Raw genomic sequence first — 24,537 nt, 5'->3', positions numbered from 1 at the left:
TCTCTGCACAGAGCCTGGCTGTGATCATGCACTTGAAAACACTCTTTGGGGCTGGTGATGTGGCTCAGGGGAGAACACTTGCCCAGTATGCGTGAGGCCCTGGGTTTAATCCCCAGCATCACACACACCCTCACACATGCTTGATGAAGACATCATTGTGTGTATGGCCCCGTTAGGGGCAATGACCACCTGGACTAGTGAAGGGAAGATTATAATGAAAGGGGAGGATTGAGGCCCAGTTAGTCATTTAGGAACACATAGAAACAGCAGGCAAAATCTAGTGGGTGCTTAGGCCCAGGAAGACAGGGTCAAACACCACACAAGTCATAAGAGAACAGACTCAAGATACAGGTGAGGGCCTTGTAACCATGGTACCTCCTCTAGATGGGATAAGAAAAGGTCAGGGGACCACTGAGGTTTGGAGGAGTTGAAGGTAGCTTCTCCAGGGCTGTGGAGCACAGATACCTAATGTCGGAAGCCAAATGAGAGGTCAGAGGGAGCCTCGTGGGTAGGATTGCCATGAGAGTTATGAGAGACACTGTTAGTCAGCTTTTCATCACTGTGACAAAAACACCTGGCAAGAATGACTTTGAGGAGGAAAAGTTTATTTGAGCTCATGGTTTCAGAAGTTTCAGTCCATGGTTGACCAACTCTATTGCTCTGGGGCCAAGGTGAGGCAGAGTACCATGGCTGAAGAGGGTGGCAGAGGAAAGTAGCTCAGGACAAGGCAGCCAGGAAGCAGAGAGAGGGGAAGATGCACCATTCCAGGGCAAACCCCCAGTGATCCACCTTCTCTGCCTGTAGTTACCACCCAGTCTGTTCAAACTAGGATGTACTGGTGAGGCTACAACTCTCATAATCCAATCATTTCATCTCTAAATATCCCTGCAGTAACACAGGAGCTTTTGGAGGGCATCTCATATCCAAACTGTAACAGAGAACTCCCCCCTTACATTGAATGTCAAAATGTGAACCTGCTGTTCCAGGGAGATCTCTTCTAGATAGAGAATTTGGTGTACCCAGGATGGTCCGATGTTGTGGAAGCCAAGGAGCCACAGATAGCAGGGAGGGACTGCAGAGTTGAGGGGAGATCTGTTCTTGTTATTATTACTCTATTTTCATGTAAGTTGAACATTTTCATAATATCACTCTTTTTTTTTTTTTTTTTTGCAGAGGTTGGGGGTTCTGCTCTTAAAGCCTTCTCAGAGGTCAATAGTGTGAGCAGACCCATGATCTGGCTTCTCCATATCTGAACCCTGGAGGTTGCATGATATGTTGGAAGGCATGGTAGGGCAGAATAGTGGTCCTTCCCTGGCTGTGGCCAGAGATTTGATGGAAGCAGAGGCAGACAGATGTAATGCTCTAGGCTTTGAAGATAGAAGAAGTGGGGCCAGGAGCCAACAAATATGGGCAGCTTCTAAAATCTGAAAAAAGTCAAGAAATGGATCCTTCCTTAGCCCAAAGTATGATGTCCATATCAGGTATGTATAGTCAATTCATAGCTCCTCCCAGTCAAAATATCATTTACCAGTGAAGGACAGTTTTGCCATAAGCAATACTGCCTGAGTTAACATTACCACTTAATCTGGTTTCCAGGATGTGGTGAGCAGAATAATGAACAGCCTCCCAAAGATGCCTGTGTCTTAATCTCCAGAACCTATGAACATGTTACCTCACATCGCAAAGAAGAATTAAGGTGGCAGATGTGATTAAGGTGTTAATCACTAACCTTGAAATAGGGAGTTTATCCCGGATGATCTGGGTAGATTCAATGTAGTCCCAAGGTCCTTGAGAGAGGAAAGCAGGGGGGGGGGGGGGGGGGGTTGGGGGGGTGTGGGTGGCGGCGGACAGAAAAGTCAATGTCAGAGTGATGCAATGGGAGAAAAATGTAAGTGGACCTACCTGGTTTTGAAGCAAAAGGTCCCCGAGCCAAGGAACACAGATGGCCTGTATGTAGTTGGGAAAGGCCAGGAAACAGGCTCTTTCTGAGCCTTCAGAAATAAACAGCCCTACCTGATTTTAGCCCAGTGAGACCTGTGAAGAACTTCCAATCCATGAAACTATGAGAAAAATTTATGTTGTTTCAAGCTGCAAAACTCACGATAATTTGTTCCAGGAGTATTAGAAAATGATACAAAGGCTCACTAGATTTAACTCAGACAGGTTAGGAAAATACAGATAAAGAAAAACACCTGAGGGATTCTTTTCCTTTCTTCTGACTTCTTTTTCTTGTTTCTTTTGGGAAAAGGGAGGGATGGGCCCCTGACTGTCCCATGGAGAGAGGCTTGGGAGGGCCTGGGTGTTTAAGGCCCACAGGCAAAGCTGTTGGCTCTTGTTCTTCTGCCTTTTGGTAGGTGAGCCAGGAAAGCATCCCTGTCAGTGGAAGATGGCTTAGATCAACTGGGACCTTCTGCATATTCATGTGTCCAACATTTATCAAGTGCCTGCAAAGTACCAGCAGTGTGCCAGGGTACTAAGATGAATGACAGTCCTTGGAATTTGTCATCTAATGGGAAGAGAGGAGGGGCCAGAGAGGCCAGAACACTCCACTTGAGGTATCTTACAGGGTGCATGGATTAAGAGGCCCCAGGGTATCTGGGGGAGTCAGGGATAGACCCCTGAGGAGCTGGACTGGGCTGATACCTGAAGATCAAGAGAACTTCTCCTGAGGACTGAGACTGCAGGAGCAGAGCTGTCCTAAAGTGAGCTAGAAGTTCCTGTCTCATGGACAGAGTAAGCTGGGGACTCACCCATCCCATCTCCCAGCAGGAAGGGCTGTTCCCCAGCTCACCTTTCCAGGGGAGGGAGGCTTCCTCCATCCCCTCATTCCCCAGCACCTGCAGGGGGTCTGCAGCTTTCCCCAGACCTTTGTAAACAGCATGCACACACATCTAGCTGCCTGCCCCACTGACCTGTGTAGTCCCCCACTGAGGGGGCTGCTTTCTCAGACTCACCCTAGAAAAGGCGGAAGAGCAGGGGCTGATAGCCCTCCCCTGTGGGCCCTTCAGCACTCAGGCCTCCTTCCCAGTCCCTCCTCCTCCTCTTTATCTTCTCATCTTGCTTCTACCTCTTCTCTTTCTGCTCTTTCTTTTCAGTATTGGGAATCAAACTTAGGACCTTGCACATTCTAAGCAAGTGCTCTATCACTGAGCTACACCCCCTGCCCTAGGTCTATTTCTTCCCTATCCTGGGACATGGAGGAATTTCCCCTAAGTCCTGGCGCATGGAGACCCCAGGAGGGACCACCCTTGCACACAGGACCAAGGAGAGGAAAAGTATTCCAGACAGAGAGAGGTATATGTATAAAGGTAAAAATGAGAGGTTGAGCTATGTGTGGGGGCCACAGGCAGTTGAGCTTGGCAGATGAGACCACTGGGAGGCAGCAGTTAATTTCCAGATGATTCTGTCCACTGTGCTCTGGGCTTTCCATATTTATCTTGTGGGCCTTTACTTATCCAGTCTGCAAATATTTATTGAGGACTGTCTTAGTTTCCTAGGCTGCCTTAACAAATCATCACACATGGGGTGGTTTACTTTATTTTCTACTTTCTGCAGGCCAGAGTTTGAAATTGAGGTGTCAGCAGGGAAGCGTTCCCTCTGAAGGCTGGGGGAAGCACCCTTGCCTCTCAGCTTCTGGTGGCCTTGGACATTCCTTGGCAAGTGACAGCATAGCTCCAACCTTTACCTTCACATGACCTTCTCTGTCTTTGTATGTCCTTTTCTGTCTTTTATAAAGACATTCTCATTAGACTTAGGATCCACAGTTATCTGGTATGATTTTGTCTGGATTCTTACCATAATTACAACTGCAACAATTTATATCCTATTTCCAAATAAGGTCACATTCTAAGTTCTGGGTGGAAATGAATGTTAGAGGGTAAATGGAACGCTATTCAAACCACCATGAGGATTTCAATGTTTCAGACGCACTGCTGGTATTGGAGGGAAAAAGGCCATAAACAAGTCACTGGATGAAACAACAGGCTACCTGTGGTTGTCCTAAGTACTATAAAGGCCACAAGCTGGGGAATCTATCACAATCGGGGTTTTAGCAGGGAGGCTGTAGAAAGGGTGGTGGGAAGAGGTTACTTTGCAGAAAGGACAGCTGAACTGAGACCCAAAGCTTGAGGTGGACCAACCATGCAACAGTTAGAGGGAGAGCCTGCCATGATGGGAGGAGCAGGAGCTAAAGGACTTGGCAAGTTCCATGAAGAGGAACTTGCACAGAGCAAGAGGAAGGGAGGGACATGAAAGGAGCTTGACTAGAGTGGCTTTTGATGAATTTGGAGTAGGAGGGGCATGATTAGACTGTCTTACCTTCCAGCGGTGACCTGGAGGGCTGGTTGAAGGGTAACTACACAGCAGGCAGGAAGGAAAGGAAAACAGAACATGGTTGCAGACTTCCTGAGAGGTGATACTGAGGTGTGATGGCTGGCAGGCATCCTAGCGATGGGGCCAGGTGAGGCTGTGAGAGACTCACAGGTGGTGGAACCAACAGATCTAGCTGTGATTAGACTCAGGGGAGAAGGAGGTAGCTGTGGTTTGTATATGTTTGAGTATATCCCTCAAAAGTTCTTGTGTTGGAGGCTTGGTTCCCACAATGGAGTATTGGGAAGTGGGATAGAACTTTTTAGAGGTGGGGCCTAGTGGAAGGTCCTGAGGTCATTGTGTCCTTGCAAGCAAATATGGGAACTACCCAGTTCTTGGGCTTTTTGTTTCAAGATGTGATTTCTTCTTCCCCAAAACAACCCTGACATTAAGTCCTTATCAGAGACTGAACCAAAAGGGCTGCCTGATCTTGAACTTTGAGCCTCCAGAATAGTGAGCTAACCAAACAGTTTTTTTCCTGATAAGGTTAATCTGCCTCAGGTGTTTCACGATAGTAACGGTAACAGCAATGAAGACTAATAACAGAGGTGAAAGAACCTAAGAGGTCTCAGGAGTTGGGTTTTGAAAAACCAGTGCCACTCACTGCAAGGGAAATGCAGGGAAGAGAACTCCCAATCATTTGGGATGCCTTAGAAACTGCTGGACTTTTGCATGAAACTAAATGGGCCACCTTCTCTGCAACTTCTCCAGGAACTTACTGCCTACACCATTTTGCCCTGCTTACAGGGTGCAGGCATGCTAAGTTATGCACCATGATCGCTTCCCTGTGTGGATGGGCCATTTTCCTGCTCACTACACTTGCCTGGTGCATGGAGCTAAGCGAGAGCCACAGCACCTAGGACATGTGATCATTTGTTTGGGGGATGTGTATTGTGAACAAAGAGATTATCTTCAGGGAAGGAAGAGGGAGGACCTATGTGGCTGTCTGTGTTTCTTCAGGCAAAATCTCATAAATTTTTCTGAACTGCCTGCGTTAGTTTTTCATTACTGTAATGAAATACCTGAGAAAGTTAACTTATGAAGAGAAAAAGGTTGTTTTGGTTCATAGTTTTAGAGTTTCTAGTCCTCTAATGATAGGTCTCTGGACAGGGAGTGTCAGTTGGCAATGTCAGGGAGTGTGTGGTACAGCAAACTGCTCACTTCATGGTCAAGAAGCAAAAAAGAAAGAGGAAAAGATTGGGGTCCCACAATACCCTTTGATGGTACATCTCCAATGACCTAAACACTTCTCACTAGGCCCCACTTCTTAAAGGTTCCACAGTCTCCTAATAGTGCCACCCTGGGAACTAAGCCTTTAACCATGGGCCTTTGGGGGACCTTTGACATCCACCCTATAGCACTGCCCTTTCAAAATGTTAGCTAGCATGATCCACATTTTGAGAGCCAAGGAAACATATAAAGAGGTTAAACATCTTGCTCACAGTCACACACACAGCAAGTAGCAGATCCAGGACTCAAGCTCATGTTTCCTGATCTGGGCGACTCTATTCTTTTTCCGTAACCCTCTGTTACCAGAGAAGGGCGTTATGGAAAATAAGTGTAAAAACAATCCAGGCTGGTTCAGATAGGGGTCAGGGTAAATCCACACAGGCCTGTTTTCATTAGGTAAACTGGATGCAAAAAGATGAAAGTCTGTCCCAGTCTCCACTCCTCCATGGCAATTGGTCTGAAGAGGATTGAGTATAAAGATGCTCATTCTAGAGTGTTCATAGAATCTTTTTCTGAAGATCTTCATGCACTTCCCCTCATTAGTTTGCTTCCAGACTCAGAATCAAATGAACCATAATCATTAACTCATAGCATGCTATTATCCTTATACTTGCATCGTGTGTGTGTTTGCGCGCATGCGTGTGCACCCATGAATGCTGGGAATTGAACCCAGGGCCTTGTGCATGCTAGGCAAGCACTCTATTGCGAAGTACACTCCCACCGCTATTTAAAAATAATGATTATTTTCTGTCTTAATCCTCCAGCTCCAACACCGTTGCACTCCCCTTCCTTGCCATCAGTTTACCCAGGTTTACATATTTCAGGCAATTTCTTCCAATCTATCTTCCACCACATAGATATGTATGCCTATTTCCCCTATAATATGCAGTATCTTTTATAATTGTTTAAAAATTCTTTATGTTACTTGGCTATAAATATTCTGTTTCTTACATTTTGACCTTAACATTATGATTTTGTAATTTATGTGTGTTTTATGCAGTCTGGGTGATCCATTCTGTTTATTTACAAAGCATTTTTGCTGACTACATATAACTTATTTTGCTTGTCCATTTTCTTGAAGGGCCTCTAAGTTGCTCTCAGCTCTATGGTACGTGCATCTCTGCATAAACCTCTTTGCATGTCTCCTGTGAACTTGTATGAAAAGTTCTCCAGGGTATTCCTCCAAGAATGGTTTCCCTTGGTTCTAGGGAATACCCATAGAAATCGCTCTTCAGTGTGGCTGCACCAACAAGCACTGTAGCCAACAATGCTCAAAGGTTCACATTTCCCCATGTCCTTGCCACTACTTGATATTGTCCGACTTAATTTTTACCAACTCAATGCTCATAAAGTGGTATTTTGATAATTCAATATGATTCTCCAAAACTCCTAGTGTCCATAGTTGTATTTCCTTGGAGCAAAGGAAAAATAAATAGATAAATATTTTACCAAATGCTGTGCTAGCTGTATTTCCATGAGTCTTAAGTCTTTCTTTTCTTAACTTAAAGAGCAATTCATAAGTACATAATAAAAGTGCATGTCTCATAGAGTCGATATGAAGGTGAGCTAAGGGTGACTCATAGTAAGTGCTCAATAAAAATAAGTCATGATAATAGTAACTATTATTATCATCATCATCATCACTGTGAATATAAAGTGATTAGTACAGTGTTTGACATATGTCATTCTACTGGACTTTAAACTCTATGAGAAAAGGGATTTTTGTATCCCTAGCACCTAGAAAACTGTTTGACCCATAGTAGGTACTCAAGAAGAATTTGTTGAATTAGTGCATGATAGCTATAAGCTGTTATAAAGGCTGTAATGATGCCTACACAACAGGTAACTCAGTGGAGGGTGTACAATAGATTTCAATAATGTTAGCTAATAAATGTTAACTTTTTACTATTAACTCAGGTCACAGATGTCCCTCCATCTCTGTATCTTGCTGATACTTAACTTGCAGGAAGGAGTTAGGCCCCTGGTTCTCAAAGTTGGTTGTACTTTGGAACTGTTGATTGGTTAATCTTCCAGTTTACAACATACCTCTTGTCTCTTGCCACAGAATATTAGTTAATTTGCAAAAGAAAAGAAGAAACTTCACAGTAGAGAAGCTAGGAGGACACCATCTTAAGTAATCAAAATGAATACAGTAATAGGGTAATCAAAATTGTGAGCCACCCAGCCAGATGCAATGAGAATACAGTGTCACTTTTGTGATTGTCTTACCAATGATGAATAAGCTGAATCTGCTTATAAAGACAAGTTGGATACCCCCAAGTTGAAGGACATTCTTCAAAGTAATCTTCAAATGTAACAAGGTCATAGAAGTCAAAATAAATCTGAGACACTGCTCCAGACTGAAAGGCACCAAAACACCTAACCAATAATTGCAACTCGTGATTCTGAACTCGATCCTTTTGCTATAAAGGATGCTATTAGGACAGTTGGTAAAACTGATGGTCTGAGGATTAGTTACTAGAGATGTAACAACATTACTTTCCTGATTTTTATGTTTATATTGAGGTTACATCAGACAACGTCCTCATTTACAGAAAATAGCAGAATGGGTAAGGAAGATGATGTGATAGCTTGAGAAATTACTCTCAATTGGTTTATGGAAAACAGCTTTTTGAATTGTATTTCCAAATTTTCTGCAAACTTATTGCTTGAAAATATAAAATATTTTTCAAAACTTATGTGCAGGTTTCAATTACATGTTAGTAACTATCTTAGACTGGGTGGCTTAAACAACAGAAATTTATTCTCATGGTTCTAGAGATTGGAAATGCAACATCAGGGTGCCAATATGACTGACTTTTGGTGAGGGTTTTCTGGTTTAGAGATGATTGCCTTCTTCAGAAAGATTACATGGTAAAAAGCAAAGAGAGAGGAAGCTTTCAGGTGTCTCTTTTTATAAGAATGGCAATCTCATTATTCAGTCTCCACCCTCATGACCTAATCACTTCCCAGAGGCCCCCCCTTATAATACTGTCCCACTAAGGGTTATGGTTTTCCATCTATGAATTTGGTGGTGGTAGTGAGGGGTAAAAAATGAAACCCCCAAGAACCTGGTCTTTTGGATTTAAGAAATCTTCCCAGTTGTCTAATATGCAGTTAAGTTTGAAAATCACTGGATTAGATCATTTTTGCAAGATAATCAATTATATCTTATAACCAGTTGTTTCCCATCATCTGAAAACTCTGCACTGGGCAGCGTCTTCAGAGAGTAGCTGGCCGGCTGCAGTCCCTCCAGACCTCAGGAACAGGTCAGCCTCATAAGATGGGTGAATGTGAGCTTCTCTGTGGGGCATCTTTGTGCCAAGGGGTGGCTAGAGGCTCCTTATACTGCCTGGCAATGCCAGCTACAGTTGAGCTCCCAAATGACAGAGGAGATCTTAGACTATGGTAGCAAACTTACCTGTCAGGTAAGACTGGGTCTCAAGTCCTACCTTTGCCAATGACTAGCTGTGGGATCTGAGCTCTTTGCTTCAGTCCTTAAGCTTCAAATTCATCCTGTGTACTTCCTCATAGGATTATTGTGAGGATTAAATGAGGTCATTAGTGCATGAAAATCACCTAGCACAGTGCCCAGAATGGAATAAGCATTCGATTTATGCTGGCTGTAATATTATGTAAGAAGAGTTATGTGATTTCCTGAAAATATTGAATATTACCAATAGTTTTTGATGAAGTGTGTGTGTGTGTGTGTGTGTGTGTGTGTGGGTGGGTGTTCTGGGAGAAGGGGAATATGCCAACAGCTCCAACATTCAGAGAGCTAAGACCCCAAGTGATTGGGAATAACCTTGCCATCTGCCCTTCCCTCCCTGCTGGTCAGCTTGGCAAACTCTCAAGAGGTGAGTGTAGGGCCTGTGGCTAAAACCCCTTCTGCTATAATCTCTTGGTGACGCCCCCCAGCAGTAGAGAAAATTCCAGTCTCTGTAAGTTTAAGAGTCTAGAAGGGGGAGAAATTTTAGGGGAAAGAGGGCAGCAATAGTAGAGAGAACCCCCAAGGACAGGTCCAATCTGCCTTTTCATCTGCAGGTTTTGAAGGGTAGAGAGAGTCCACTTTTGACATTGTGTCTTTGGGTTGGATATCGCTAGTAGAAAGCTGCAGAGAACAGTTGTTTGAAGGGGAAAGGAGGTTAATTGTTTTAACTTGAGCAGAGTAAACTTGGAAAGTGAGAAATCCTCCCTATTCCAATAGGTCTCTGGTCCAAAACCACACCTGGCCTCGCATCCTTCTAATGATAATCCCCACAGAGTTCCAGGTGTTCAGCCCAGTGACTGATTACAAGCCCTGCCGAGTTCAGAGGGACAAGATGGAGGCTATATATAAACCCGACAAAGTTTCAAAAGGTAAAAAGACGCATGACCGATTATGAAAGCTTACATTGCTCTGGGAGAGGGCTGAAGCTTTTATTTCTGCCCTGGCGGATACCTTGCCTTTGTTCCTTCTTGGAAGGTAAGGAGGTCCTGTGGCCACAGTTCCCCATCTGTGAAATGGGGTGAGATTATCAACCCAGTGGGAATTCGTCTGTGTGAGGCACCTTCGAAGGCCCCAGGGTCCAACAGCTCAATGCAGTCTGCAGAGCTGGTGCCAGTATTCCCAATGGCAAAGTCACCAGGGCCAGCTGACACTTCAGGCGGTGTCTGAGAGGCCAGTGGGGAGAGAGCCGGTGGTGGGCAACACCTGTGAATCGTTTGGTGTGAGGGCTGCCAGCGAGCGAGGCCTGCAACATGGCGGCAGCTGTGGGGAGAGGTCAGCAGGCAGCCCCCACGTCAGGCAAGACAGTGCCTCTTGGAAGGTGCTGGCTGGCATCCGGCTCTGCTCCCAGGCTCTGCTGTAGTCACTGAACCACACGCATCGACAGAAGGAGGCTAGCACTGGATAATGCCAGAAGGAAGTAAAGTCGGAAAAGTCATGCAAGGTGAACGCAGACTTACTCCACAAAGCGCCATCTCCAGAAGGAGGCGGCAGCCTGCTAAAGCTGATGGTCTGGGACAAACAGTGGACTTTGTACAAGGAAGAGGGGTGAAAGGTCACCTTCCCTGAGTCCTTTTTTTTTTTTAAATGGAGGTGGGATCTCAGGCTCAGAGAGTGTTGGTGGCTTGCCCAACGTCTCACAGCTAAATAGCGACGGAGTGACTAGTGGTTCCTTTGTCAAGTGCTCTTTTCAGTGTAACCGAGCCTCCCTAAATGGCTAAGCATATGCCAAACTTTTGAAATTTACTTTCTGTCAAATAAAATTGGCTTAAAGAGGCAATGTAGCATGGGAATCGAACAAAGGAATGGAACTTTGGTCTTCTGGGTTCTTGCTCACATTCTGCTCCTGTACTCGTAGCATATTCCTAGAAATGACATTTAGTGCAACAGTTAAATGCGTGGTTTAGTCTTTCCCAATCCCTTGTGGGTGGGAGGTTGGAGGCACACCTCTCTTGGGGAAGCAGGGAACAGATAACTGGAAGACAGATAGTTGGAAGGCGTGTATCAGTCATGGAACCCGGTCAGTCAGGTGTGGTGAGGGCTGTAATTCATATAGTACAGAGGGGTGACTTTCAGTTACTTTCAGTGCCACCTCTGGGGCATACTTCACGAGCAGAACAGGGTTACCTTTAGGGACTGTAATCATTCTTCCTCCAACCTCAAGTCCCTCTTTGGCAGCCACTACAGTAGGAGGGGGTATTGTCAGGATCTGTGGAGATCAGCCTAGTGGTAGCTCAGGCATTGCTACCAGAGAACTCTGCTGAACAGAAGGGTCCCCAAACCACACTGCACTGGGGAGCCGGAGCTTTTATTCTGAGTACTCTGTCTTGGTTCTACCTCTTAATGGCTGGGTGAACTTTAGCTCAGTTTTCCAAAACCACAAGATGTGTAATAATGTCATAGAGTAATTAGGGTTGGTGTAAGAATTAAATGAGGTAATATTGTAAAAATACTTAGGACAGTCCTGTAAAAATACTTACAACAGTATTTAAAGGTACATTGGAAATCCCCTAGTCCTGAGCTCTCTACACAGGTGAGGCCCTTGCGGTCTGGAGAGAAGAAGTGACTTGCTAAGTTCATACAGGCCTAAGTGACATAACTTGTACTCAATTCTAAGTTGTGTCATAGGTCCAAAATTAGTTGTGGGTTGTTTTGGGAGTATGATCCTATTTTTTGGTGGTCCATATCCAGATTAACCATGTCTTCAAGACATGGAAGTCTGGGGTGGGGTACTAGTTGGATGCATTACTTGACTGACTCAGAATATCTGACATAATTTCCTCCTTGAATATTTTGACCCCTCAAACTCTGAACCTGGAAGCAGGGAGATTTGAAAACCATTGGATTACAATCTTCTGTGTACCATGATTACAGTTTCCTCAGTTTTTGTGGGGACTGGACAAGGAAGGGTCAGGGGTCAAAGTCACCTAGACTGCTTGGCCTTATTTATTTCAGGTAATTCATGCAAGACGTGGGAAGGGGCCATTGCCTCATTCTGTAACTTTCACACACACACACACACACACATTATCTCCAGGACCACTGTCGTAACTTTCACCTCCTTGACTTGATAGAGAAAATGAGGGCCACACATGGTGGTGCAGGCCTTTATTCCCAGGGGCTCCAGAGGATGAGACAGGAGGATCACAAGTTCAAAACCAGCCTCAGCAACTTGGAGAGACCCTGTCTCAAAATAAAAAATAAAAAAAAGGAGCTGGGAATGTGAATCAGTAGTTAAGCACCTCTGGATTCAATCCCTGATACAGAAAACAAACAATGACAATAACAAAACCCAGAGGGATACACAAAAGCAAAATAAGAAGAACTCACTGAACAAGTCAAAGCCCATTTCGGAAGTTCTGAAACACATTTTTTCACTGTTTCTTGTTTTTCTTTTCTTTTTTTTCTCTTTTTTCCTGATAAGACTGGAGATCCCCTAAACATGGCAAACAAATCTCTGCTAAACAAATGTTGTTCTCTACCTAAACAGATACAACCAAATCATCATCAAACATGACCTGAGGGCAATACGTCCCTCTCTCTCATCCCTCCTGCTACTCTGCCAAGTCATCCCAGGAACGCAAGCAAACTACACTGTCTTCAAAGGGGATGTTTGTTTTTCCTGATTTTAAAAAGACAACTTGTTATGGAGAATTTGGAGATCACGTGGAAGTAAAACACACAGACAAAAAAGACGAGCCACTTCTCATCCCACAACCTCTGGAATGGGCAGCATTAAACTTTGAATCTTTTCTTCTTTAAAGAGCACTGACTTAGGATGAAAACGGGACTAATACCAGCATATCTAATATACGATAATAACATCATACCTAATACATTTTGGATTATTTTCTTTACTTGACCTTACAATAGGGACTTTTCACACATCACTAAATATTCTTTGAAAACACAATTTTATTGATTTATTGATATGAGAAAAATTGTTCCTATTTATAGAGTACCAAGTTATTTTTTCTTTTCTTTTCTTTTTTTCAATGCTGGGGATGAAATCCATGGGTGCTCTAGCACTGCCCAGGACTTTGTAAAAAGTTTTTTGAGGCAGTGTCTTGCTAATTTGCCCAAACTGGCCTCTTCAGCTTTCCGAGTTGCTGGGATGGTAAGTGTGTGCCACCACACTCAGTTCCATGTGATATTTTGATATACGTATACATTGTGAAATGTTCATATCAGGGTAAATGTACCTTTCTCCTCAGATATTTGAGGTGAAAATAATCAGAATCCTTTGAGGTGAAAATAATCAGAATCCTTTCTTTGATGTTTTTTGGAATACACTGTACACATGCTAGAGATGGAGGGCCTCTCTCACACACTTTGAAAGTGCTCTATCACTGAGGCACATCCCCAGCCTTGAAAACATAATTTTAATGGCTACATATGATTTTCTCATTTAGCTCTCCCTTAATTTATTTAACTAGATGCCTGTTGCTGTACACTGAGGTTTCCAAATTTCCTATGTTATGTGTAATTCTATGATCAACATCCTTGTACACCAATTCCAATTCCAGATATCAATTAAGATTGTCCAGGTGGCATGGTCTCAAGACCCCAGTTCTGGAACTGGTGGAAGCAAAGGTTTGTCCTAAAGGTTCTATTAGTTGGGGGCCTGGGTCTCCAGGCCTCTTCTGCCTATCAGTCTAGCTTTCTCCTGGGCTACCTAAGTCCTGAACCATGTTTATCCTGACATGAAGCTGGGTTCCTTCTTTGGATTTCACAATAGAAAATCATGCACACAAAGCAATGACATGTTTGGAAGACATTGCTGAAGATTTTGGGGGGGAGGTGTGTCCTGGGATGGCACTGTTTGGTGGTCCCTCCCTCTGTTTTAGTCAGCCAGATACAAATTTATACCCTAAAGCCACATCCCAGTTCCCACCTCCTCCAACCACACCCTACCCCTTCAGTTACCTCTCAGTTAATCCCTATCAGGGGATTAAATCCCTGATTGGGTTAAGATTCTCAGAACTCAATCATTTCTTCTCTGGACTTTCTTGCATGGTCTCACACATGAACTTTTGGGGGACACCTCACATCCAAACCATAGCATCCTCCCTTCTGTTTCTGTTCCTCCCTCTCCAGTCCTCGCTTTCTTCTCCCTTTTGGTTACAGAACTGTGGCCCTGTCCTTGGACATTGCGAGGCCACTTCACACCCTTAAGAGTAGGTCTCATCTTCTACTCAATCATTAACCAAGGCAGGGTTTTTGTTTTTGTTTTTGTTTTTATTTTTGTTTTCTTAGCAAAAAATTCTGGGGCCAGCGGTTGTTGATTCTCAGGATTAGAAGAGACTGTAGCATAGTAGGAGAATGACTAGATCTAACAATATGAACACTAGGCACTGGAAGGTGTCTAAAGCCAATAATTAGATGCAGGATAAGAATAGAAGTAACCACATAACTGTTTTTTTTGTTAATATCACCAGGCTCTAGAATCCCCATTTTAATGTAAACAGTCAACTTAGCTCTAGAGTCTGGAGCTAGGAGTTACATCTGCGTATTTGCCCAGAAATTATTCATTAGAAAGTGCTTTATACACGATTTAGAAAACTAAAGTTGGAAGAGTCCAGTCTTTGCCTAAGCCATACTCCCAACCCCATAATCTTCCTACCCCCTGTTCCTTAAACTTTTGTGAGATCTGATAAAGAGGACAGGTATTATAACTACTGGTTTATATGAATAAGTTCATGCTAAAAAACTCTACAAGATTTATCCTAAAAATAAGTTTATTTATTGAAATAAAAGAATGCCTTGGCTTATATTTAAAGTTGGCAGAACCCATCCTCCACTGCTGTCAAATTTCCCACTGTTACTCGTGAACATTTGCCAATTGTGGTCGACTATGTGGAAGGAAAGGCAGCCAGCTGCATGACACCTTCCGAGACCCCCTGGCCTGCTGCAGTCTCTTGGCTTCAGGGCTGGCACACAAACCCAGATGTCTGGATCTCCAAGGCCCATCTTTCAACACATTCCTTCATCAGCAGTCTTACTGTGTCCATAATCACCTCTGCTCTTATCAGACCATTGTGCGTCATACAGAAGGTTGAAGGCCTACTTTTAATTCCCACTCTCATTTGGCTCACTTAAGTAGTTTATACCATCTACAGGAAAGCTCTGAAGAAAAACCTCTCTCACCTTCAGGAGGAGAGACCCCAACTACAAACCTCCCAGGAACAAAAAGAACAGCAGATATAACCCAGTGGTAGAGCACCTGCTTAGCATGTGTGAGGCTCTGAATTTCATCCCCAGCCCCAAAGCCAAAAGCAAACAAAAATTAAGAGAAAGGACTTCCTAGAGGTAGCCTGAGAAGGAGAAAGCCCCATGGCTCCATTTACTGGTTGGCTTCTCTGGAGTATTCTGGCTGAGCTCAATAAGAGTTAAGGGGGGAATGCATCTCTGATTTCTCTGATTTTGGAGTCTCCTGTTGCCTCTAGAGGGTCAAAGGAGACACAGGGCTTTCTGTGGGGCAGAAAGCCTTTCACCTCTGTTCCTGAGACTGGCTATAGGGCCTTGCTGGCAGCACAGTCTATTTCTTTCCTTTGTATTCCTCACAGATGGGATACACAGGGTCAGAGAGGACTCAGCCTGGATCCTACAGGAGGCTGCCTGAGGAAGGGCCTTGGGGAAACAAACTTGGAAGCAGAAGGTGATGGAGGTACCAGAGCCCAGCCTGGAGGGAAGGTGGCTTGGAAATCTGAGTCATATGTCCTCACCATTCACCCAAGGATTTCATGTCCCTTTGGCTGGCATTGCTAGTTTCTCTTTGCAAAACTATTGATCCTGCTGCCAAATGTGCCCTAAGCCTTCCTCGTGCATCAGAGAGATGAATGATAAGTAACTACAGGACACAAAAAAAGGCCAGCCGGTGAATGGGAAGTCACTTTGAACTCAGACTAGTGCCTCGGACATTTTGTCAACAGACCCAGCACTGGCCCGCTGACCCACGCAGAACTGAAAGCAAGAAATGAGGACTATAAAATTGAGGTTTGTTCACCAAGTCTCAAGCTTGGCACCAGAAATTCTTGGCTTCCTCCAAACAGCTGCACAGAAGCAGTGGCCAAACCCATCTTGGGTCTGATGAGTCATTTTGCGTCAGTGGTGTGTGGCAGAGACATCCTATAAGGGCTTTTTGGATGCTTTATATGCCTTGTGCTTTTTCCAGAAAGTAAGATAGGGGCTGGGGGTGTATCTCATTGGTGGAACACAGGCTTAGCACGCAAAAGCAAAAGACCAGGTAGCCAAATTCCCAAGCCCAACATGAATGGGCACTTTGGAGATGCTATGGAAACGAACATTTTTTAACTTCCAAAGACTAGTATATGTTCCTCATTATTCATTTGCTGGTCTTAATAAGAAAGGCTGAAAAAAATGACTTTCCTTAAATCAGAATGATGAACACTGAGAGGATCTGGCAGCATGATATTTAGGGAAGTTGTTCTCTTTCCTTATTTTGAGGCCAGGGCTTTAAAATAGCATATCAGGATAAGGCATCAAAACAGGTTTTGAGTTTCTGAAGAAGTTTAATCAAATCTGAGTAGAGAATCTATTTCTCTAGGGATTTTCAATATGTTTATGTGTATATGTCTATGAAGTTTTAAAATCACTTTTTTTGGGGGGGGGGGTTGGGGATTGAATCCAGGGCCTAGTGCACACTACACATACAATCCAACATTGACCAAAATAGTCACTTTTTATTTACCTTATCTTACATAAACTTGAAAAACTCTAATTATCCTATACTATTGTGACTTTCATTTTACAGATGAGAAATCAGGTTCATGAAAATAAAATGATTTGCTCAAGCACGATACCACAAATCGTTGTTTGGTCCTTGGATATAGAACGCCAAACCCCATCTATATTTTCCCCATTCAACAGTATAAAATTTCTGAGATGTCTTACATAAAGTACTATCTAAATATTTTGAAGAAACTTTCAAATATCATACATAGATAGTCCTGCAAACATTTTATGATACTCAGAAATGAGAAATTTGATCTAGACTCGTATATCCCCAACATGGCCACGAGATGGCAGAGTAACCCTGATAATTGAGAAATCGGCTTCATTCTGTGCGCCAGTAGAGGGCTGTAGTTCCTTTTTTCCAAAAGGGAGAAGGGGCGGAGGGGGGGGGGTTGGGGGGGGTGTCCAAAACAACAAACCCACAACAAAACAAAAACAACAACAACAACAACAAAAACCGTTCTGTGTCTACATCAATTAAGTAAGATGGTGGGAGGTGGTTTTTCTTTTTTCTTTTTCAGATTAGGCAATGAGAGTTCAAACAAACAAGTCTCCATTTTCACCTCTGTGTTTGCTTTTGGAGGCACGAGGTCAGGACATGGGCCAGCCGCCTAGCCTACATTATTCATCTGTCCAGCTCCAGTCCTGGAACAAACGTGAAGAAATGAAGTAGCTTCAGTCGAGGGAAAACAGTGTTGTTATTGTTGCCGGTGACAGTTCTATTTGCCAACAAACATAAAAACATACTTTGGAACCCAAACGGGCTTGTCAGAGGGAACTTTTGTTCCATGTTTGGGCTGGGACGCTTCCAGAGAGAAATCAGGCTGGCATTTGAACTTCAGGAGGCAGGGAGAGCGCTGTGCACAGCAGCCACTGACCCGAAAGGCCAGGCCATCAACTGTAGTTTTCATCTGGGTGTTGTTTGACTGCAGTCCATGCGGCTCCTGTTTGCCAACTGGGGTCACTGCCCTGAATGGGTATTATGGGGGAGGAGTGAGGGGCATGCAGTCCAGGATGATGGACTTGCCACAAAAGGGGATAAACAGGCTTTGGATCCTGAGCTTTTGGAAGGTGGTCCTCACTCTGGGGCTTTGGGATAATGAAAGTGGTCCTGATTCTGCAGGATTTATTTGCTGTCAGGTCTCAATTATCCCAAGATTGTTGGCTGGACCTTCAGGATCCCTTTGCTACGTGGATTAATTACTCTAGGGATAAAGCCGTCCTTGCTGGGTCTGCTGGTGAGAGTGCAGGGTATATAAACTCATGTTAATACCACTCTAAGAAAGCATAATTCAGAAAGCCAATCTGCCTATTCCTGTGACCATTACATAATTCAAGTTGGAGGTCCTGTCCACAGCTGCCTGGGGGCTGCCTCCTCCCTCTGCAGATGGGAGAAGCTCACTGGATGGATGGACTTACAGTAATCTATCTATTTGGAAAGAGAGGTGGTGATAAATTACTGCCATGGTGAATATCATTAAAATGCAGTAGAACCAAAAGCACTTTGAATGTTAATTCCTGGCTCCTCACATCATCACTCTGCAAGGGTATGCAGGATATCACTGAACATTTTAATTTTACATTGAGCTCTAAAGTTGGAAAGGCATCTTAGAGATTATCGGGTCCAAATTGTCTGCGTCTAAGATGGCAAATTCCCCATAGGAGAAGTCGGAGATGCTCAATGAATGGATGAGCCCCTTGTTTTGTAAATAAAGTTAACAGGTCTGGGAAATGAAGTGATTGCCCCAATTATATACCTAATTGGTGGCAGATCAGGGATAAGACACAGCCATCTAAATCTCAGATTAGTGCTGCTCCTATTCCATTTTGCTGTCTTGAATCTTAAAAACCTTCAGCTTAATTTTACTTATTTATTTGCTTTATCTGTTTATTATTTACTTTTTGCAGTGCTGAGGATTGAACCCAGAGCCTAGTGCATGCTAGGCAGGCTCTCTAACACCAATCTATGTTCCTGGCCCCTTTTATCTTCTTTAAAAATCCATATTTTAATGCAGTTTGCTTCAAGACTACACAGTCATAAGACAGAGGCAGTTCAAAAAGAGGCCTCTCATTTTTCCAACCTTCAGATTCATCTGGGTCTCCAATTCCAATTACTGGGCCTTGTAAACCTTAACTGACTCTAGAGCTAAAAAGTTCATTTCTAGTGTTCAGTCTCATATTTGTGGGCATTTATAATAGATGAACAGAAGAGACCAAAGATTGGCAAGCTTTTTCTGGGAAGGGCTAGATAGTATTTTGGACTTTGAGGGTCATACAATCTCTGTCATGACTACTCAGTTTTGAGGTTCTAGCACAAAAACAGTCATAAAGAACACATACACAAAGGAACATGGCTGTGCTTTTTCTAAGGAAATAACTTTACTTAGGAAAACAGGCAGGAAGGGGAATGGATTTGGCCCTCAGGCCAAAGTTTGCTGACTTCTGCAATAAAAGACTTGGTCTTTGACTTACTGTTCTTCCACATATTCCTGGTCTAAGCAAAGGGATATTATTCATCTTTGTAGACTGTACTGTACTGACATTCCCAGTCAGTTGTATCCACCCACCTTAGTAAGTGGAATTCTTAATTTTTTTCAGAGTCTTGACAATCCTAATAAGGAGATTCATTTGTGTGGCGCTCTTATGTTTACATATTACACAATTTGAGCTTGTGAGATGCTGTCTTAGTCAGCTCGGACTGCTGTAACAGAACACCACAGACGGGGTGGCTTAAACGACAGACATTTATTTCTCCACAATTCTGGAGTCTGGGAAGTCCAAGATCAAAGTGTGGCAGATCCAGTGAGTGGAGAGGGCGTTCTTCCTGGTTTGTAAGTGGTTGTTTCCTCCTTGTTTTCTCACAAGGAAAAGAAAAAGGCATGGACTTGGCGGGTGGGGAGGAGAAGTAAATTCTTTTGTGTCTCTTCTTATAATTAATGTCATTCATAAAGTTTCCCCTTTCATGACCTACTCTAATCCTAAATAACTCCCAAAGGCCACATCTGCAAACACCCTCACACTGGGGATAAGGGTTTCAACATATGAATTTGAGGTGGGGGACAGACAGACATTTTGTTTATAGAGCATAGGTAGTTAAAGCCAACAGAGTAGTAAACTTCCTCAATGTTAGGAAACTGAAGAGGGATGGGTGAAGACTGGGATCTCAGACCTTTCCTGTCAAAGGAATGTCTGACATCATGTTAAGCTGGGTCACATCATCTCATTTAATCCTCACAAGATACCAGAGAGATTTTCATTATTATGCTAACTTTATAGGTAAATACTGAGAGAAATTAAATTCTGTGCTCAAGTCTTCCCGTGGGCAGCAAAAGCTCTGTCTAGAGTTGTAGTGCTTTCTGATTCATACCCAGTCCCCTCCCCCCACCACACACACAAAATGGCTTTGTTTATTAAAACAAGGATGGCATATTAATAATCTATCCACTCATTAGGTGTCCCCAAATTTTTCATTGTATGTTAAATAAGTGTTTGAAGGAATGACAAGATCATTTATTTGCACACTTTAATCTAGTGTCTCTTTTAAAATAACTGTTAAGGGGACTCGGGCGTAGCTTAATGGTAGAATGCTTGCCTAAAGTGCACTAGGCCCTGGTTCCATTCCAAGCACTTGGGGGGAAAGAAAGGAGAGAAAAAAAAGAAGAAAAAGAAAAAAAAAAAAAAACCAGTCAAACAAACGTCCACCCCCGTCTCAAATTAGTTTGAGGATGAGATTTGAGTTATTAGACATAGGATTTCCCCTTTATTTTGCATGATGTCAGGAGACTGTGGTGGTGACATGGAACTTTCCCTTAGGCGGGACTGAGACGCTCAGACCCCCTTGTGGACAGGGCTGATATGTGGGCGGGGCCCACAGATGGGCGGGGCCTGGAGAGCTCCACCATCCTCACAGGGTTTTCGCTCTTGAGTGAGAGGAGCCATCACTGATGGAAACACAAGGACACCATTCAGAACTGCAGGGACATACTCTTCCTGCAGATTTATGTGCAAGTAGCCATTCTCTGATCAACACAGGGACCTTCAGGCCCATGTTTTGCTGAGGGGTGTGGCTGGGAATGGAGGCCCCCATCCTTGTGACTTTGGAGAAGTCGCTTCTCTTTGTTTCAGTTTCCCCTTGGGACTGGCAGAGGCAATCTCTGATGCCCCTTACATTAGAGGAAGAGAGAGCAGCCAGTGACCTGCTGTGGGTTCCCCATGTGAGACCTGAGGGTTCATGAAATCATCTTAAATTAAAATGTGACGAGGACCGGGCTTCCCCTTGCGGATCCACATGCCACCTGTGTGCTGAAACTCTGCAGACGTCTTTGTACCTGGACTTCTCCTTTTGGTGAGGTCAGGGCGTGGGGTCCAGACCTCAATTTGTCTTCAAAGAGGAATCTGAAAGCATAGGAAAAGAATTTCAAATGGGATAGGTTAGGACAACCATTATGGAAAACAGTATGGAGGTACCTCAAAAAATTAAAAATAAAGATACCCTATGATCAGCAATCTTCTTAGTTGGGGGTATTTGTCCGTAAGAAATGAAATCAGTCTGCCCAAGAGACATTCACACTTGTATTCATTGTGGCACTATTCACAGTAGTCAAGAAATAGAAATAACCTAAGTATCTAGGATGAATGGATAAAGGAAATGTGGTATGTACGCACAATAGAATACACTTCACCACCATAAGAATGAAATCTTGTCATTTGTGACAACACAGAAATGGAGATCATTATGCTAAGTGAGGTAAGCCAGGCGCAGAAAGTCAAATACTGAATGATCTCATCATGTGGGATCTAAGAAGTTCATCTCATAGAATGGTGGTTGCCAGAGGGTGAGGATAGAGTACGGGTGAGGGAGGGAGGAGGAAAGGTTGATCTGTGGGTACTAAGTTACAGTTAGGCAGGAGCAAGACGTTCTGGTGTGCACAGCACAGGGATTATGGATAACAGTAGTGTACTGTATGTATCAAAATTTTCATCAGAAATAAATATAAACGAGGAGATGCATATATTTAACTCAATTTGAACACTAATGTGTACATGTATGGAAACATTGTGTGATACTTTATTAGTATATAAAATTTTTATGGTTTTAATTTTCAGTTAAAAAACAAAACAAAACAAAAACAGGATAGGAATTTGGGTTTTGCTGAGATCAGGGAACATGGTATTAGGATTTGGTCAGAGGAAATGATGCAGGTAAACCCTTTTCCACCAACGTCTTTTTACATTGGTCATGTGACTTGCCATCTTTGTGTTTATTATTTGGTCTGCAAAATAAGAATAAAGGATGATAACTTTGAATGTGTACTTCACTTCAAGAGTCTGGACTGAAGGATCAGGGTTTACTTTTTTTTTTTTGTTGGGAGCAATTTTATTTAAAAGATTTTAACTATAGTACAAATAATTTGATCCTTAGTCATATTTGGTGTTGTTATCCAGTTTTTTTTAGCTTTTAATTTTGTTTATTTTGGACATATAGAGCATTTAATGTCATTAATTTCAGAAATATCTTCTTTTATGATTTATTGACACTGTTTTTATGCTTACAAAATTTTTTCTTTCTCATACAGCAATCAGGTATCCATGTATTATTTCTTGTGATTTTCTTCTTTACACTTAACTTTAAGATAATTTTGCTTTAAAATTTTGAAATTAATACCTACCATTTAAAAATTCAGCTAGTATCTATATGTGTATGTGTGTGTATGATTTTTCATGAAAAATTTAAAAATACCACATTCATATCAATTCTATTACTTTCTCAGAAGACAATTACTGTTATCAGTGGATGTATAAATCTTTCAGACTTTCTCTAAACTTGCAGCATATATGTGTATGCGCATGTGTATGTATATGGCATTTAATCTTACATAAGTAAAACACATATACATAAAGTATATAGCATTCCCAAGCTTGTCTTCATAAATAACACTAACTCCTGGACATCTTTCCAAGCCAATGCAATTAACTTTACCTTATTCTGTTTAGTTTCATAATATTACATAATATATAAATGCCCCATACTGTGGGGTTATATCCTGATAAACATATCATAATTTGAAAAAATTTATTTAATGCACCTAACCTATGGGCTGTCAGAGCTTAGCAACACAGGACACTGTAAAATATCAGTGGTTCACCCTGATGACTGCCAGCTGACTGGGACCTGTAGCTTGATGCCACTCTCTGGCACACTGCATATCATTAGCCCAGGAAAAGATCCCAATTCAAAATTTGAAGCCCAGTTCCCACTAAATGCATATCACTTTGGCATCACCATAAAATCTAAAAATCACAAGTTGAACTATTGTTAAGTCAAAGATCAAAGTGTTGTAACTTACACTTGACTTTGAAATTCATCTAAAATTTGTGTCATGAGTGGTGTGAGATAAGGATCCAAATGGATTTTCCCTCCCCCAAATAGTCAATTTTTTCAACAGCAATCCTTTCCATGGGCTGGGGTGGGAGAGGATGTTTATTTTATAGTCTGCTTTTCAAGTCAGCACAGTGAACAATACACTTTAGAAATAAGAACTGCCCAATTTGTACACCGCTCTACAATTCAGAAAGTGCTTTCCTATGTATAATCTCATTGGAGTCTCACCATGACTCTGTGTCATAGAAAGTATTATTTCTACTCTTTTACACTGGGGCAGGTGAGGTGGGAGGTGAGAAGTCAAGGGTTCACTAGGTGTTATGGTTTGGATGTGAGTTGTTCCCCAAAAGCTCACATGTGAGACAATGCAGGAAAGTTCAGAGGAGAAATGATTGGGTGGTAAGAGTCTTAACCCAATTTGTGAATTAATCCCACATGGGATTAATTGAAGTGGTAGGGTGTGGCTGGAGGAGGTGGGAATTGGGGGCGTGACTATGGGGCATATATTTTTTATCTGGAGAGTGGAGACTCTGCTTCCTGATGATGCGAGCTGTTTCCCTCTGCCACGCTCTTCCACCTTGATGGTCTGCCTCACCTCAAGCCCTGAGCAATGAATCCAGTCTTCTATGGACTAAGACCTCTGAAACTGTAAGCCCTCAAATAAACCTTTCCTCCTCTATAATTGTGCTGGTCAGATCCTTTAGTTACAACAGCAGAATAGCTGACTAAAACACCAGGTTACACAATTAAGTGTAGTGCTGAGGATCAAATTTATGTCTCCTAACTTGCCTGTACCATGGCCAAGAACTTCAGGAGTTTCAGTGATGAAGAAAAGTTTGCCATAAAAACTCTCACAACCTCCAGAAGGTCATTATTCTCAGCCTGAGCTTCCTCATCTGTATAATGATCTCTGAGATACATTTAAGCTTTCAGTCTAGGGCTGCTGAGGCAGCTCAGTGGTAGAGTGCTTGCCTAGTGTGGGTGAAACCCTGAATACTCCAAAGGAAAAAGAGCTTTCAAAATCCATAAAAAAGACCCATTCATTTAGCCAGAAAGTTAAATTCACCAAATCACCAACTTCCTTGAGCCTTTCTTTTAAAATCAAGGACACACTATATTATTTTGGGAATTTCATGAGATCCTGCCCTAGAAAAATTCTGTACAATCTGTCAATCTGCATCTTCCTTTGGACAGACAATTGATAAATTTGAAGGGAGAGACATTAGTTTTTATTTTCCTTTATTCTTTTTGTAGGTTTAAATAACAATGATCTCTCAGTCTATATCATTCAGGAATTCTGGCATGGCCTAGCTGG

The sequence above is a fragment of the Sciurus carolinensis genome, chromosome 12 (assembly GCF_902686445.1).
Source record: "Sciurus carolinensis chromosome 12, mSciCar1.2, whole genome shotgun sequence".
Classification (NCBI taxonomy): domain Eukaryota; kingdom Metazoa; phylum Chordata; class Mammalia; order Rodentia; family Sciuridae; genus Sciurus; species Sciurus carolinensis.
This window is presented reverse-complemented; position numbering follows the sequence as displayed.